At 35.0% G+C, this 17,424-nt stretch overlaps 1 pseudogene; it reads right to left on the minus strand.

Annotated features, from left to right (window-relative positions):
- Nucleotides 1-380: 380 nt before the first annotated feature.
- LOC147476954 (uncharacterized) lies at nucleotides 381-4,995 on the minus strand (annotated as a pseudogene).
- Nucleotides 4,996-17,424: the final 12,429 nt, after the last annotated feature.

Raw genomic sequence — 17,424 nt, forward strand, 5'->3', positions numbered from 1 at the left:
GGATGATGGCCGAGTTACTACTCGTCCGTCTATTATGTACATGACGGTAAAAGAAATGAGTTACCTGCAGCAGTGTATGCCTCTCTACATTTTTTGTAATCATCTTACAATCCGTATTCAGACGCTCCAAGCCGTTGATCTCAGCCCCAATCTATTGATCTCATTGTTCCTCTGTCTCCAACTTCCTCGCCGTCGATGTTGTTACATTGAATACTCTACAAAAACTAAAATCACCAATAACACAAAGGAGGGGACTATGTTGCCCCTTGTTAGACCCGTCACCATTCTGGCAATACTCGGCGTGATTGTCAACCCCTTTTTAACAGCCCTGCACAAACCCGAGGTGGTACACCTATCCTACTACCACCATTCACACCCTACTAGTCCACCCATGCCCACACTATACCATCACTTAAGAGCCGTAAATCTTGATTCCAATTCTCATGCAAAAAGGATCCATCAGCATCATCCTCACACAAGGCATCCTCCCAATCTTGCAATTGTTCACAGATGGACGGGACAAACTTATATGAACTATCAACCATTACAGAGGAAGACCCAAAGGATCTACAATGAAATGCGGCATCAACTTTCTTTATGAGGTCTCCCAACTCCCTTGACGATGTCAAAACATTTAGTACCTTCAACACCATTTGGATTATTGTATCAACATCATTGTGAAGAAATTTGTGCGCGACCCGAGAAAATGCATAACCATAGAGCTATAGAAGAGATAATTGGACAACACATATCCTTCCCAAGAAGATGTATACCCCTACTGTTGATTGGAACTATCTTTAACAAAGTCTCGGTTATGGGTCGTCAAACAGATTGATCTATGAATGCATCAAGATCTGCAAACTCTACTGAGCTAACTTTCCGAGGCTCTATGTAAGTAATCCATACAGAAAATACTTGAGAAGCATTTTTAATATTAGTTTCCACCGGACAGAACTAAAATGTCCTCAGTATGAACTTGTACAGTGGCCTTTGAATCAATGAATTCCAAGGTGTAACAGAACACCCATTAGCAATTTGTGATACACCACTCTTAGACTTCACAAAATCATTAGAACCCCCACTTCTCGACCGAGGACTTCCAGTACGCTCAGCAGGTTCAAACCCATGACTAATAGAAACCAAGCTACTATTAAGATACTTCACAAACATCATCAAAACCTCCCCAAGATCCGAAGTCGAAAGCGCGTCTCACCTAACACAGCTCGAAAAGGAAACGACACACCAAAAGACTTGCAACATTCATAGGCAACAGAGAAAAATCATTCTCCACTAACCAAAAATGCACCAACGTATAAACCACAAACTCCATTTGTAACATAACCGAACCATCACACTCAGACGAGTAATGCAATAACGAGCTCCTGTAAGGCTGATGCGCCTCAAAACCATAATTCGGTACAAAAGCATGTAAATAAGGATAAAGAAGATGAACATACAACCCACAACCCAACTTCTCTCCTCCTGCTAACTCTAGCCAAACCATGAACCGAAGAAGTCCAATTCTCTAACCTAAACTTCTTACTCTTCTTAACAACAACAACATTATTCGAACAAGCCTCGTTATTCCCTCTACAAATAGGATAATAAGCCAACCAAAACATATAATATTCAAAAACATTCAACTGAACTTGAACATAGCCACCACCACCACTTTTACTCAAACCTTCCTTAACTCTACTACCACTAAACAAAGTACATAAATTCGGTAACACGCAACGATAATCTTTCTCACAATTAATCACAAACCTAATCCATTCTGGTAATCTCTCCACAGGAAAACATACTTAACCAAATTACACCTATCAATATTCCCAATACTAGAAAACAAAATACCATACGGCGATAGCAAATTAAAAACCCTAATTTCGAGCTCACTATCATTACTACATTGAATCAAATCAATCCAACTGTCTCAAAAGATTACTCAACATCTGAGAGTTGTTGTTGAGAAAATGTTTCCTTTCAACCACCACAGAGAAAACTCAATATTCCTTTCTGTTTAGCTGTTACGAATCAGCTTCATAGAGAACTGAACTTTACGAAATATTAGAGAACCGAACTTAAGAAAAACAAGAACTTCGTTGTTAACTGTTGTCGCTTTATCTTTAACACCACTAGATCTTTCCCACCATTACATTCTCTTTTCTCGACCACCAACTTATTTTTCATGATCCCCACAGATGGCGCCATTTGTCGCACCCCAATTACTGCGACCTCTAAATTTGCTCGTACTCCCGCTCTATTTTGGATCGGCTACACCAATTAGGTTGCCTACATACCCATTTCGAGATCAAGCTGCCGTAGTTCATCTCCCCTCTTTCTCTTTCTTCCCCACTCTCTCTTCTCTTCTCTTCCTTTCTATACTCCTCTCTTAGGTTTACTCCATGGGCCACAGTGTGGTCTTAGGCCCACTCTCTTGACCCAATACATACTGTGGTCTGGACCCTATCTTTTGGCCCAATGTATGCTATGGTCCATCTAAGAAAATGGCTACTACAACAATAATTCAATAACTTAATTTAAAACAAGATAAAAAACTAATTAATTAATGGATTCTAAATCTGATCTAAAAACTATTGGCTAATGGCTACCTCAAACTAAGATGATTAAGAGTTAAGTCTTCTCCCATGAAATGTAGGAGACCAGATCCACATTTTCGTGCATGGGCTGAGGAGCCATGTTTTGGGCCAGAAAATCGAGCCCAAAACCCAATTTCTTCAATCCACAGAGCCCTTTTCAACTGGATTTGACTTCAACAAACTTTTTGTCCTTTTTTGCTCCTCTGATTGGGTCAAGGCTTAGACCATTAGAAATCTTTTTCCGAGCCGGTCGTTTTGACATAAGGTAGGCCCAATTCCGAGGTCTGAGTCCAAAGATACGGTCTTCGGAAGTTCTGTTGACTTTTTTGTGTTGTTTTTGCCCGCGTTGACTTTGACTTTTCAGCTTTGACCGGGCTTTACAAAGGCTTTTTCTCCTTGAATCTTGGCCTTTAATCACAGAACTTCTTAGCAACCAACCCTTGCTCCTTTATCTCGCCAAAGTGACACATTTCTGAACATAATTGACTCCAAAGCCTTAAATACATAAAAGCACGTAATCAGCATTAACTCTTATTTATTACTTGCATAATTGGTCTAAAAGTATTATTGTTAAGAGGTTAAAACTACAGTTTTGGGCTCTTATCAGTTAGTGAGGTGGGCTAATGTCAGCTCTTGCAGTAACACTTCCTCAGCTATTAGACCACTATTTGAATAAAGCTTATGGATAAGAACAACTAATTTCTATAGACGAAGGCATACTAAATAAACATTTCAGCCTATACAAATCACTTCAAGCTGACCCACAATGGTTTTTGTGACTTTACTAGCTCTAGTAAAATGTTTGTTGACAAAGACATTAGGAGGGAATACTGGTAAAAAAAATCACAGAAGTTAACTAAACAGATGGTATTAGACAAAGATAAACACCTGGAAGAGAAGAGACCGCTGCTTTGTCTCCGAATCAAATTGATTAGTTACCTGGTAGCCAAGCCGTCCAATTTTGACTGCAAGTGAAAGAAATAAGTCAAGATTATGTTAAGGATACAAATAAATAAAGGTTTATTCATGAACCACACAAGGGTTACAAGTAGACACCTACTTATGCCGACCAATTTTTTTGCACTGGGATTATGACCTATAATCTCATTATTGTCACAGAATGCACGTACTCTGATTTGAATGGTGCACTAGTAGCTTTAATAATAGTGCTGAAAGCAACATCTTGAAAAGGACCACACTGATGGGGTCATTTTTGCTTATAAAATGTGGCTCAGGGAAGCAATAAGATACTACAGTCCATCATAAACAACTACTGATGTTATCTCAGCAGCTGGTGACTGTGTCCCTGGTGGCTATTTAATCTAAGACATAGAAAATGCACTCACCTTTAAGATCCCCAGCAAGAAGAAAACAACTCTGCAAACTATGGACAAACTTAAGGCAATCAACAGTCTTTGATGATGCAGCCAAGGCCTGCAAATCGTAGAACATTTTAGAGATACAGTGCATTAAACCCATCAGTTGCAATTGCAAGCCAAACATTGCGCTGCTCATTAGCAAAGTTTGGCCACTTTTCTTTACAAATTTTCCACTAGCCTTAATCAATTGGATGACGCATATAAGCCGTAGAAGTCTCTACTCGTGCATGCCATGTCATCTCATGCGCTATCCACGGTATAGTATATAGCCGCTTGAGTCTTGGAATTAAAGGAAAATGTCTCAGTACCTTGTTAGGCTCCTTGGAATTCTTCTTCCCTTTACTCCCCTCCTTAACTTTAAACCTTGGTGCTTGGAACTCAGGACATTCTATCAAATCTTTGTTCTTCTTCCAATATAAGATACAATTGTTCTCACACGCATGAATGCACGTAGCCTTCATCCCTAAGTCTTTTAACATCTCCTTCATTACCGGATACTTCTTAGGGAGGGTGTTACCTTTAGGCAGCCATTGCCTCAACAAGGATAAGAGAACTGTCATACCAGTTCCAGACCAACCAAATTCCTTCTTTACATTATGAAGTTCTACAAGTGCTGAGAGAGTTGTCTCAGGACCCTCACATGTAGGATACAATTTTTCAGTTGATTTTTTCTTATAATCGTAATACCTCTTTCCTAAGTCTGGTTCAGGAACATAAGGTTCATCAAATTCAATTCCCAAACTGCCATCACCTGTCACCACATCACCGTGTAATCCAAAAGAAGAGTCGACAAAGTTTCCCATCCCAATCCCGACATCCCCAATGGTTTCTTCCTCGATGTCCCCCATCTCAAACCCATCATCAACCGAGGTTTTTTCCCTAATATTTGCAACCAATGGAGGATGAACACCAGCGTTAGATAAGTCCTCACTGTGTAAAGTCCATACACGATAGGACTTCTCTATACCTTTTGAGATTAAATGGTATCCAACCTCTTTATAAGTCAACCAATACATACCTATTCCGGCACTTCTTGCACGGACAAGGACACTTCTTCCCGCCCAACTTCCACTTTGCAAATTTAAGAAAAACCTCAACTCCCAATGATTACACTACGCCGCCTCTTTCATTTTCACTCATCCATTATTTGTCTATTGGTTCTGACATTCTATACTATATTTAGAAACCAAGGAAAATAATAGTCAACATAAATACCAGTTAGCTAGTTTTCCAACTATGTATAAACAAAAAACAAGAAAGAAGCGGCATCATAAATATAAATAATATACACTTTACATGCATAAAATAAAAAACTAAATAAAAACAAGTAAATAAGTCCATCCAATCCTAAATACAGACATGTTTATTATAGAACTAAGGAATAATACTCTTCAAAGAAATATACACGGTCCCCTTCACCAAGTAAATATTTTTTCAGTTGAAAAGATAAGATTCAAATGCAGGTAACATTGTTTTCAATCCATATGGGTAGCAACAGTTAGAACACTAAATTTTGCAGGTGTATAGCTCGTCACTTAATGCAACATATAATTTCCACCATATCTACAACTCAAAACTAACAAATACAATGAATATATGTCATGCACCCATATTTTCAGAATGAAAGAGCCACTAGGAAATTGTATTTGTGAGTACAGATGCTACTTTATCACTACCTATTGATTTGTTTTATTCTAGTGCAAGGCAACTAATGCAATTAAATATGCACCGACCTAAAAGAAAAGGTCTAGCCTAGTTATATTCCTATATCCTCAACAACTAATTATCAAATTTCAAGTAGTATGTAATCCAGGAGCTATGTACATAACCAACAAAGAAGCAAACTTTTATAACCACATCTATTAAACCAATAAAGATTAATATTTTACCTCAAAATCAGACTTAGCTGCAATAAGTGAAACTTTTGAGAAAATTAGTCAACCCTTCAAAAAGGAAACATATCAAGTATGAGAAAAAACAGATACACAATGGATAAGTGTCATACACCAACATTTTCAGAAAATTGTATCCACGACTACACTAACACATCTCTCTTTCTCAATGAATAAAAAATAATAATTACAGAATCACTAACTAAAAGAAATTCTATCTTACAGTTGTTTCTCTAAGCTAACTGCCTAGTATGCACTACTCCCACTTACAAATCACAGACAACAACAAATTGAGGGTGCTATGAATAGATTAACATACAATCAATCAGTATTTTCCAGTGAATTCTCAATCAAATCATGCATACATATATGCGACTAATCTGAGCAACAATCAACAGTCAACTAAACGGTATTCTCTAAACATGAAGTATGTTGAGTAATTCAGTAATAATTTCTATTTAATACTGAAATTAGCTCGACACAGTAACAAGGATCTCTATTAGAAAAAGAAAAATAAGGATTTCATTATAGTTTCTCATTAGTGCAAAAACATGTTTACAAACAACCAAGAGGAGAGAGAGAGAGAGAGTCAGCAAAAAAGTAACCTTTTTTAATCGAAAATCTATAAAGAGATTGACCTGGTTCATCGAGAATCTAGTGAAGAGAAATTGGAGAAGATGCAAATAGAAGCTAGGGTTCTTCAGAGAGTGGTTTTTTTTTTGTTTCCTGCCATATAAAAAAATAGGCAAGATTAGAATTCCTTTTCTAAGTGCTAGCCGAAAAAATAAGTGTTAGCCGGAAAAAAAAATAAGAAAAAAGAAGGGGGAAATGTGACCCCGTTACCAAATTTGCCCGCTTGTGATATTTTTTTTTATTTTTCAATTTATTATGCATACTTATTTCCTTTTCTAACGGATATAAATGTTAGCATATCCCAAAATAACCGTGAAAACATTATTAAATATTAATTCAAGATTTTAAGTAATGCTTGTTGTAGTAAGTAACGGATATAACTGTTACTGATGCAGTAACAGTTATATCTGTTACTTATTGAAAATTTGCACTATTACAAAATAGCTATTATGGTGTAGTGTTTTCATAGGTTATTTATCAAATCACAGGTGAATCTATGAGCAGGAAAAACTTTAGATTGATGTGTTCAAGATTTTCTTCAACCCATTCAGTCCACTTTCAGAAATTAGCCATAAGGAAGCTAATGTTGTTGCGGTGAGTCGTCATGGTGCTTGGATAATTAGCTCGACGCATGGATTTCCTTTCGCTATACTTTCTTCATTGAAATCCGTCACTAATTTGAAACCAATTAGTTAGACCAATAAATCAAAATTATTGTATATAGATAAACCAAACATTGTCAAATGAAAATAATATGTCAATGACTTACCATTGGTCAGAGTGTGCTCCAGTGGAGTTAGACTTTAGCATTCCTTATAGTGGCTTCAAGGGCTAATTTGCATTGTTTGCACCATTCATTCTAGGATGGTTATATGAAAGCTTTAACAAAATTACAGGAGCCATAAAAGAAATACTACAATAAGATTGTTACTCAAATCCAAATTGACTATACAATGAACCAAGTAAAAAGAGAGTTCAATTCAAATTCCAAAATAAATCACCATGAAACATTCTTCCGAATTACATAACCCATGAAACAGGGAAACAATCACAGTTGTTATATATAAAATATCATCTTTGGGATGCATCGCCTAAAGATTGATTGATAACATTAAAACGTATGACCATTTTCAAAATATTAAAGCAATATAACCAATTAGTTGCATATGAGACTTGATATAGACCATACCAAGAAAACCTGGTTGACTTAAATTAATAACGGAAATGAAGAAGAAGGTGGCCTAAGCTTAAAGGTTCAGTCTATCATATTATAAATGGAGCGTGTGCTTCTTTGTTTTCGATGGATCCTCAGAATGATTCATTCCTATTTCAGGGCATCAAAACTATAAGTAATAAGTAGACCATGAAAACAAAAAACACATATACTTTACATGACCACCCTGTAAGTCAGAACTAAGTTGACCTAATCTAATATCAAATTCAACATATAAAAACCAGCCTACCTTTAGTTGTCGAAGTTTTTACAGGAATTCACATTCCAAAGGGTTTTGTTATTAGTTCAATAACTAAGTGTTGCAAAGATGATTAATATATGGCCCAAACAAAAAAAAAAAAAAAACAACAACAAAGTGATAGTCGAAGTTTTCTTGGCACGAAGCGGAGCTGCAGGAGAAAAACAAAAACTAAACAATAGCATGTAAGTTAGTGGACACTGTACCGGATATGATTTACAAAGTGAAAAATACACTACCAATTAACACATCCAACACAACACTGTGATGTTTGTCTATATTATGTGTTTAGTTTTTAAAATAATATATAGGGAAGATCGACAACATTGAAATTCCATACTGATATTGCTTGCAAAATCACTACCGTAACATTATTATAATATATAGACAACTGTAATTATATATATATATACAGCCCGGCTCCTAAAAGGACCTTAAATAAGTACCAAATCTAAAACACCCACAACTTCACCTACAAAATGATTTAAACCCTAATCTTTTGTGCATATGATCTACTAACCATAAAGAACATCTCTACAAAAATTCAACTCGTTTGATATCCTCTAACTTAGATTAAATTGTTTTCCACTTTTGAATATATATATAAAGGTCCAGAAATGTCTAGTTTTTGCATTCATCTTTTGCTAGTGTTAAAAATTAACAAACGAGTTGAATTTTGTAGAGATGTTCTTTATAGTTAGTAGATCATATGCACAAAATATTAGGGTTTAAATCATTTTGTAGGTGAAGTTGTGGGTGTTTTAGATTTGGTACTTATTTAAGGTCCTTTTAGGAGCCGGGCTGTATATATATATTGACATTTTTTTCCAAATTATTAGTATACAGAATTTACCGTTAAGTTTTAATAGCATGTTCTACAAATCTCTGCTAATAGCAATCAAATTTTCAATTTCTTCTCAAAAAATCATACCTTTATAAACCCCAAAACACCTTTTGGGACCCATGGTGTACATAGATGGAGAGAGAGCCGTACTTGCGATTTGCCATAGAAACACTGGTTCTGCGGTGTTGAAGACAAAAGAGTAGAGAAGGAAATTATTCTTTTTTTTTTACCTTAAATTAGAAAAGAAAAGATATTGTGGAACCGCTATTAGCTTAGAAATGTAGCACACCACCTAGATGAACTTGAAAGTGCCATGTCACAACTTGTGAAATACAATGTTAGCCATCGGATGGGGCCCTGCGGCCCCACACCAAATCTTTTTATTAGATACTAAGGTTTACCCGTGTCGTACGACACTGAACAACTCGTCGGCCTTCGGCCCCAGAAAACCCAATCAAGGCCAGCCCAATATAATTGCTCATTATCCATAAGCCCAATAGCATCAATTGGGCCAACCATATATGAAATACCATGTCAAATTTGGAGGCCCAACAGTTTATGGGCTAACCTAGTGTTTATAAGCCCAATCGCAATTGTTGATTTTTGAGTGATTTTTGGATAGATCTCATGGATACTGATTTGGTTTAATAAAATGCACAAACCCCTAAATCACTTGGATTCGCCATGTCATAATTTACTAAAAAAGATTTTGAGCCATCGGATGGGGCCCTTCTACCATTCTGTTTTATTATATATATATATATATATATATATATATATATACTAGTCTTTTGGGCACACTCGATGAGCGTGAAATTTACCGTGAGCTGCATGTTCATATGTACAAAGATTGTTACATATAATTATCTACTATACAATTTTGCTATTTTGCATGTGAACATATGCGAAGGAGATATAAAGGTTGAATCATGCATAGACAGAATGATGCATAATTACATAAATGAGAGCTCAATTCAATTAAAAGCTCGACTGAAATATACACTCACCCAATCACCCCAATAGACTGATGCGTAAATGAAAGCTCAATTTAAACCAAAAAGTTCAAATATAAATAATCCGAACCCGAACCTACTCGCATTTATAAAATTAAACCGATCCCAAAATTCCAATTCAAGATATAAATGTTCACAAATGTAAATATATTGAATTTGTGGTGTAAAATAATCAAGTGAGCGGAGCGAACGTTCTGGACCGAGGGGGGGGGGGGTATGTGGCCAAAATGTAATTTGGTTGGTTTCTGTCTGTCTATCCTCATTTTTATTTAAAATTTAAAGTCATTGGAATCCTAAAATTTAAAAGTAGAATCTATCTTTCTTTCATGCACAAATTCAAATTGGAAAAGTCATTGAACTCTTAAAATTTAACTGTTGACGACACTTTTTAATTGATTATATTTTGACGACTACTCATTTTTTCCCCTAATTTATACTTTAATTCATAGGCGGAACATGTTTAGTTCACATTTTGTGAAAAAAGAATTATTTTTATTTTTAAATTATTTACTTAAATTACATAAATTGGCACCCTTCACAGAACGGGGATCGCTTTCATATAATTGATTTTTTTTTAATTCTTTTTTATCAAATTATTATGTACCAAAAAGTTTTAGCTTTAGAATATTGTAATGATTCAAATATCATACTTTCCCATTCAATACTCGGTGAGTCCGTGAGTAGACTGAATAACCCATCATAAATGCCTAACATAGAGCAGGAGTAGCCACGTTGTAGCTTCTACCAACATGATGATATGTTAATAGGCCAGTTTCCCTCTCAAGACAACAACAATACAACATTCAAAAAATTGAATTTTCTAATCCAACACCCACACAAACAGTGAATCTTATCATAATTATAGTGCCAAAAAGAATAATTATGTAAATTCATATATGCAACAAAACTCATTTATTTAACAAAATCAATGGGCATTCAATTAATGACAAAAATAATTATGTAAATTACTCATTTATATGGAACATGTTCACCGAATTATGTACTTTTTTTCATTTTATTATTATGTATCAAAAATCTTATTTCCAAACTATATTGAAACTCATACAGTAAATTAATTTATCAAAGTTCCCAGCGCCAATAATTTGTTAGACTGTTTTTTTGTATCAATGGGCCTTATAGTGTATTAAAATGTCCAACTTTTTGGCTGTGGACTAAAATACTATTTTTTTGTGTGAATGGTTGTATTAAGATGTCCAAATTTTGGGCCCATTACTTTACTTAACACGTGGTGTCACTTTCACCACTTGCATCTCTAATTTACCGACGTGTTTTTCACTCTTATCCAAGCAACCTATCTCTGGACTCTTGAGTATCTATCTTCAGTTGACTTAAGTGAGAAGTGAATTCAGTCGCTCTCAAAGGTAACTTTTAATTTTCCCAATATCCCTTGATCTCGCTCTCGTTATTTATAGTTTCCTAATTTGCTATCGTTAGTTAAGCATACTTAAGCATGCTATGCTTTCTATACAGTAAACCACTACTTAAGCTTTCTATGCTTTCTTCATTGAGTGAAAGTTTGTATACCATATAGTTGTAATTGTACTTAGATTTTTAAATCATATCATATTATTAGTGCTTTTGATACTGATTGTTTCTAGTTATTAGAGATTTCTTTACATTTGAAGAATGCTTTGTTTGATGGTTTTCTTGTGTAAAGTTTTTTCCCATGTCTTATATATATATATATATATATATATATATATATATTTAATTGTTTTATTGGTTCTCTTGGAATATTTTTCTCAATGGAAGAGTAAGTTGATTTTTTTTTTTTTTTTTTTGTTTTATCTGTTTATTTTTATCAAAGTTTATATTGAAATCAAGTTTTATTTTTTTACTAATGTTTTTGTCTCATTTTTTGTTTTGTTTTGTAGGCATTGTGCTTGTAAATTTATGATGTTTTTTAATGCTTCAAATGATATTTGGTTGGCAAATGAGTATGCTTTTGATAATAGAGAAAAACTTTCTGTGTTTGATTTTTTTGAATATCTAATTAAAAAAGTCAAACAAAAGAGGTGTTGTAGACATCGTGGTGGCAATAATCGATATATAAATAGTGAAACTAAAAAGTTGGTTCTAAGTATGAGAAGCCAATTGAATGAGTATGTTTTTTTTTTTATACACAACCTGGAAGATTTATCATGTAACCTGCAAAAAAAAGGATTAGTATTGTGAATTAATTATGTACACCCATCCTCATACATGGAAGGGTGAATATTGGTAGTAATAACTAATCAAAATTTCGTGTATAACTAACATTTATATAGGCGCCTTTTAATATTACCCAAGCGGTTATATCACCTTCTCTAGGATGAACAATATGTTATTCAAAATATAAATCAAAATCTGTAAATAATTGTAAAAAGTGTATATATAAACTAAGATAACCCGTTTGATCATTATTTGTCTTAATAAAATATTTGATTTATGTTAAATTTTTGCTTAATAATAATACCATCTAATCATTGTTTTTTCTTTTTTTGTTAGTGCTAAGTTAGTTATGAAAACATTGATGCGCTGACTAATTGAGAAGCCTAAGCTAACCAACAGCATGTGATGTTTCTATTTGTTGTGATGTTTGCTTGAAAGAGTTGCAACCAAAACTTGAAAATAAAAAAAATGAACAATGACAACTTATTATAGTGTGACTCAATAAATGCTGCTCTCGTTCGCTACCAACATCAGTTTCGGTTTCATGCTGCTACCAACATCAGTCTCAATTTCATGCTTACTGCAAGTGAAAAGTGTTACACAAACATGTACCTAGTCACCTTGCATAGTTTTCTTTTTGGTCATTACGATCCAGAGTTGCACATTCTTTGTGGATATGATATACTCACTGATAGGGCTATATACTAAAAGCATTACTTTTGTATTAACTCCAATTCTTTATATTTTGAATGAAAATTATATGAGCAAATGTTATGCATATTATATATGTTATTAGTTATATGCATGTATCTAATACTTTATGTTGTAGATGATATGATGTGAACACACAGAAGATCATATCATCAATACCTTATAAAGTATAAGTAATCGTTCACAACCTAGATGGATTTGGACAAACCATTGGTACGGTTGTAGTATAATCTGGTATTAGTCTATCTTGACTATAGGATTACACTAGGACACTTTGTGTGTATTAAACAGGACCAAGTGAGGTTGTTTCTCTTTATACTGACTATATAAGAGAACAAACGTCTATGTTATTATGGATGCTTGTCCTCTTAATCCGGATATAATAACGGGCACTTACGTGCATTGTACATTGATTTAAATCATCAATGAGTGAGATTCATTTGTGAATCAACAAACTCGATGGATTGGGTAATGACATTGTATGATGTCCCCTTGAAGGGTTGATGATGTCCCCTTGAAAAAAAGATTGTCATGTAAACCCTGCAGGTGGATTTCTTCCGACATGACAATATAGTTGAGTGGTACTACTCAAGGAAATAAGAAGTTGATTAATGTAGTTGTCAGTAACTTGACTTAATCAACGGACATTCGATATCTTAAACACAGGGAGATCAATGAGCATATAATATGGAGCCCATAAACACTGACACGTAATTTAGGATTAGGGCGGTAGTGCAACAATGGCCTTTAGTGGAATAAGTCATTTGTTGACGGACTTGGGAAGTGTGTTCTGGGCAAACATGGGAAGCCCAAGCCCGTCAGGAGGCCCAACCCTAATTTCTCCCCATGGTCCCTGTTATAGCCTATAAATAGAATCTCTTCTCTCCTGGCCGAAATTCACTATTCACTGGATTGAAAAGAGAGGCAAGGAAAGATAGATCCAAAATTGGATCTAGCTTTGTGAGAAAGAAGGGGGTTGGTAGATCGTTGCCCACACAATGTCCAATCTATTTAAAGGAATACAACAAAAGATCAAGGGGTTGATTGTTGATTTGATTTCATAGCTATTGGATTCTCAAAGATATCAAGAAGCCGATCTAAAAGGTATGTTTTCTATCCAAAATCGTGAGAACCATTAATTCCGCTACGCGTGGTTTTCACGGTTTGTAGAAATATTCATTCTGAAATAACAGTTCCTACACTCACTGTAGAGATCATCTCCATAAAATTTCAGTTCATTTGGAAACCTTTAACATTAGTAAAAAATTATTGCAAAAACTCAACATTTCTAGACCATTAGATTTCTTTTTAAAGATGACAACAATATTTATCTATGTTAGATGTTTCCAAATGAGCTAAAATTTTGTGGGGATGATCTTTATAGTAAGTGTTTCATAACCATAAAAAATTATCTTTGAATTCATTTTATAGGTGAAGTTTTACTTACATACTTATTTTAAGTTAACTTAAGTACCTACTTTTTAGAGAAGGACTATTCAGTGGCCTCAACAGTTAATTTTAATTGGAATTTCTCTATAAGTGTGATAAGAGCCCAAAACTGTAGTTTTAACCCCTTTAACAATATCGCTTTTGACCAATTATGTGATTAATAAGTAAGAGTTAGTACTGCTATCGTGTTCTTATGTATTTCAGGCATTAGAGTCGAATATGTGCAGAAATGTGCCCCTTTGCGAGATAAAGGAGCAAGGGTTGGTTGCTAAAACGTTCTGTGATTAAAGGAGAAAAAGCCTTTTTTAAAGCCCGATCAAAGCTGAAAAGTCAAAGTCAACGCAGGCAGAAACAACTCACAAAAGTCAGCAGAACTTCCGAAGGCCGTATCTTTGGACTCAGACCTCGGAATTGGGCCTACCTTATGTCAAAATGACTGGCTCAGAAAGAGCTTTCCAATGGTCAAAACCTTGACCCAATAAAAGGAGTAAAAGTGGGTAACAAGTCTATAGAAGTCAAATCCAGCTGAAAAAGCCTCTGTGGACTGAAGAAATTGGGTTTTGGGGTCGATTTTCCATCCCAAAACATGGCTCCTCAGCCCATGCACGAAAAAGTGGATATGGTCTCCTCCATTTGTATAGAGAAGACTTAGCTCTTAAGCATAGTTAGAGCTAAATTAGAAAATTAGGTTAGACTCCATTAATTAGTTAGAATAGCTTGTTTTAGATCTAGTTTTTACCTTCAATTAATTAGTGTTAGAACAAAGTAGATTATTATTTAGAATCACTATTAGTTTTATAGTAAAGTATTAGTTTTCATTTCAATTTAGTTATTTATTAAATTCTTATTTAGTTTTAATTGTTTTAAATTCATAAATTAGGTTGTCTTCATTTTGATTCTTAGACTATTGTTAAAATTAGATTTATAAAGTTTAAATTAGTTATTAAATTATGACTTGTTATTATTGTTCTTGTGTTGGGAATGATAGTATAATGATATTAGGCTAAAACCTCCATTAAAGGAGGTTAAGGAAGCTATGTGAGGATGATTGCTTGTTAGAATAGTTGTTATTTTGAATAGAATTTCAAGTTCATTATTATGAGTGTTTAGAGATAAATCTCATAATGATGAACTAGAGTTTAGAGCCACCATCAAAGAGATTTGTGATGGAGTTAAACTCTTATGCTAGTGGAACTTTGATTCGAGAGGACTTGGTATTCACTAGGGATCAATATTCGGTTCGATGACTAACTAATAGCCAATCGAATTGCATGGTGGAATTTCCTTCCTTTATATTCTTCCTATTCATTAAATTCACATTTTAATTGCTTAGTTAAATTAGTTTAAATTATAATTAGTTTTAGTTTAAATAAATCACAACACATCACACATTACTCTCACCATTGTTCTTTATGTTTGATTAATTGAATTCGTTAAGTCTAGATAGATTAAGAGTGGAACGATTCCGTACTCTATATATTGCATAAATCTATATGTGAGAGTGGGAAATAAATTTTTGATACCGTAAGAATGAAGTTAGAGTAATCTAGTTGATTTTTTACGGGTTATCAAATGGCGTCATTCCCATCTTAATCTCGTTCAAGACAAGAATTCAATTGCTTGAATTCAAGGGGCAATCCCCCATTCTCTACCCACCCACCCTTTTAATTTTTCATTCTTATTTCTTAAATTTTCGGACATGTTCACTGTTTTAGGCATAGGGGCTGCGGATTCACAGAGAAAAACACTGCAGTAAAGGTATTTGTAAATTTCAAAAAATTCTGAAAATTTACAGGCGTAATCTTTAAGGTGTTATTGATTTACTATAATTTTGTTAGATTTTTCCTAATTGTTTTACATTATGAAAAAATACGATCTTTACAGTGCTGTATTTCAGTTTTCAAACCGTAAGTTCTTGAAAAACAGACGAGTAAGGTTACTTAGGCAGTTCCAAAAATTCTAAACATTTTACAGGAGTATCTATCCTAATTCAGGAGTTTTCAGTAAAAATTTGATGAGTTTTTTATTTGTTTTGACTTCCTAACTAGTGGAGTGTTTCCAATGTGTTTCTGTAGTTTTGCAAACACTTAATTTCTAGAACAATAGCATGTAAGGAGGATTTGTAGAACTCCAATTGCTCTAAAAGTTTTACTGGAATAGCCATGATCTGTCCGGAGTCTCTAGTAAAATTTTGGAGATATTTTTCTCTGTTTTGATTGGTTAACCTTTCAGTTGTTTGTATTGTGTTTGAAAACTGTTTCACAAACTTTGAAGGGCAGTAGAAGGACTTTAATAGCTCCGATAGATCTAAAATTTTACTGGCTACTTGATAGATGTCTTAGCAAACTACTGTAAAATTTTCAAATTTTTTGGAGTGTGCCCCGTGCCCTAGATAGCCTATTTCCAAGCGCGCCCCGCGCTCAACCGCCTAGACATTGTGTCAAGCACGAGCGCGCCCCGCGCCCTAGATAGCATATTTCTAAGCGCGCCCCGCGCTCAACCGCCTGGACATTGTATCAAGCACGAGTGCGACCCACGCTCTAGGTAGCCTATTTCCAAGCGCGCCCCGTGCTCAACCACCTGGAACTTGAGTTAGACAGAGAGCCAGCGACCAGCTCTTCTTCCGAGAGCGTTCCGATTTTCACGTGTCACCCAAATTTTCATTTCTTCAAGTTATTCAGTGTTTCTAACATCATACAAACACTGAGGTCGCGTATACAAGATGCTATTCAAACGCGTAGCAAGGAGGCATTCAAGTACTCCTTCTTCCACTCCTCGCCTCTTCTATCAGAGGAGTTTTAATTCTAGTATAATCAAGCTTGTTTTTCGTAGACATAAATACCACACGCCTATCTAGAATTTCACACACTACACCTGCATCAATGGCTAAAGAACAAGAGACTCCTCTCTGATTTTTATAAAGGCCTAAACGATGGCCCTAAGTCGTGCATTGTTCTTGCAGACCGGCCTAGTGGGGGATTTTCGAATTCCCCCTAATATATTTAACTTGTTACCAGTCTTTCATGGTTTAGACCATGAGAAGCCTTACCAGTATATGCGTAGGATAGACCAAGTTCTCACTACATTCCATCATCCAAGCATAAGTCCGGATCAAGTTAAACTTAGGGTGTTTCCATTCACCCTAGCGGACAAGGCGGCGTCTTGGTTAACTACCCAAACGCCAAACTCTATGGACTCATGGGCTAATCTTGTTCAACTGTTCATGGAACAGTTTTATCCACCACTGAAGACAGATGAA

Source organism: Coptis chinensis, chromosome 9 (genome assembly GCF_015680905.1).
Source record: "Coptis chinensis isolate HL-2020 chromosome 9, ASM1568090v1, whole genome shotgun sequence".
In the NCBI taxonomy this organism is placed as follows: Eukaryota; Viridiplantae; Streptophyta; class Magnoliopsida; order Ranunculales; family Ranunculaceae; genus Coptis; species Coptis chinensis.